The sequence below is a fragment of the Mandrillus leucophaeus genome, unplaced genomic scaffold (assembly GCF_000951045.1).
Source record: "Mandrillus leucophaeus isolate KB7577 unplaced genomic scaffold, Mleu.le_1.0 Scaffold176, whole genome shotgun sequence".
NCBI classification, from domain to species: domain Eukaryota; kingdom Metazoa; phylum Chordata; class Mammalia; order Primates; family Cercopithecidae; genus Mandrillus; species Mandrillus leucophaeus.
In genome coordinates, this window is record NW_012101765.1 from 1,852,345 (window position 1) to 1,854,184 (window position 1,840).

Consider the following 1,840-nt stretch of genomic DNA (forward strand, 5'->3'; position numbering starts at 1 on the left):
AAAAAAAAAAAAAAAGAAAATAGAGAAAAAAAAGAAATAGAATTATTCCTGGACTATTCAGTAGCCACTCAGATGCCACTGTGTGAAAGGGCCATAAATGTTGCCCGCTGCTTGAACATCTATTTTTTTTTTTCTCCAGTGCTTGATAACTCTGGGAGATAATACACTACCGTCATACTAGTGGTTAAGATATTTGGGAATAAAATTAATACTTTTGACTAGAAATGTCTAAGGATAAACCAATAGAAATTGAATCTGGATACATCTTTAAGATGTAATCAGAAATGACCAGATGATTCTAGTTAAAATTTTTGAAAGAGGGATTACATTAATATTTCAAAACCTTACTCTGTAGATGTGTATTTTAATTTTTTCCCCTCATATACTTTTATTTACCTGGGGAAGGAGCTTTTAGGATTGGGGGAGTGGTTTGCTATCTCTTTAGCTAGCAGAATAGTGTGCCTTTGATCCCCACACATCCTATATTATGGACGCAGTAGCCATGCTTCACAGGGAGGTCAGAGCTGGCTACCAGCAGTCTTGCCCTTTACTGAGCTTAGTATCATCCTTGGATGCTTTCATATGCTGCTTTGAGTGAACCAGAGAAACAGCCATTTGCAGCATGAGAAAGCCCCGGAAGCTCTGGGATTTACCTCCACTTCAGTAATAATGAATATTTTTTAGTATTAGAATGTGTTATGTCATTTGAATTAATTTTGATTACACTTTGGCTTGGGAGAGGAATTATTTTAAATAGACACTGGTACTTTTTGAACTTGATAGCTAAAGATTCTAAAATGCATGTTTTACACTAAGTTTTAATCAGGAAAATTTTATGTAACCAGTGATAGTTTATGTTTTGTATGAATTTTGTTTAGGCTGCAATGTTTAGTTTTTGTTAACTCCCCAGTCTTGCTGTCTTAAGTTTATTACTGTGTTTAATGGCCTACTTGCCAAGATATTTAGCATGTAGAAAGCAGGGTTTTGATTTTTTTTTTTTTTTTTTAAAAGGCTTCATATTGAAGCTGAGACTTACAATAACAAGTTGAGTGGCAAGTCTGGTATACTGTGTCTTATTGCCAGAATCTTAGTAAATGTAATGTTATAAAAGTTTGTTGTCTTTGTATATCAATAACAAATTATGACAAGTTAAGTTAAAATAATAATAATAATAATCTGTGCATATACCAAAAGGTAAAGTTTTTGTGCTCCATACTACAGTGAATATGAAGAGACCTGCCTAAAATTTAGCAAATGCCTATGAAACAAAATTAGACTAACTTTAGCATGTATCATGAATTAAATTTACAAATGAATAGGGGATTCAATAAGGGTTATATGATACAGAAATTTTCTTAAGATTGTCAGGGTTACGGAAGGCATAAGGCAGAAGAATGCACAGTTCCACGGGGTTATATCTTAAGAAAGGTATATTCCAAGTGGGCACAGTGTCTCATGCCTATAATCCCAGCACTTTGGGAGACCAGGGCAGGTGGATCACAAGGCCAGGAGCTCGAGATCAGCCTGGCCAACATGGTGAAACCCAGTCTCTACTAAAAGTACCGTAATTAGCCGGGTGTGGTGGCAGTGGCCTGTAATCCCAGCTACTCAGGAGGCTGAGGCAGGAGAATCACTTTAACCCAGGAGGCGGAGATTACAGTGAGCTGAGATTGTGCCATTGCACTCTAGCCTGGGTGACAGGAGCAAGGCTCCATATCAAAACAGAAAGGAAGGAAGGAAGGAAAGAAGGAAAGAAGGAAGGAAGGAAGGAAGGTAGGTGGGAGGGAGGGAGGGAGGGAAGGAAGGAAGGAGGAAGGAAGGAAGGAAGGAAGGAAGGAAG

The 1,840-nt window shown here is 37.6% G+C and overlaps 1 protein-coding gene and 1 pseudogene across 4 annotated transcripts in view; both read left to right on the forward strand.

The window, feature by feature from the left end:
* The window catches only part of EPHA3 (EPH receptor A3), a 384,202-nt gene that overhangs the window by 101,014 nt on the left and 281,348 nt on the right, over positions 1–1,840 (forward strand). The gene's annotated exons all lie outside the window — the stretch shown is intronic.
* Positions 1–1,840, forward strand: part of LOC105537605 — a 3,978-nt pseudogene that overhangs the window by 1,460 nt on the left and 678 nt on the right. The window lies entirely within an intron of this gene.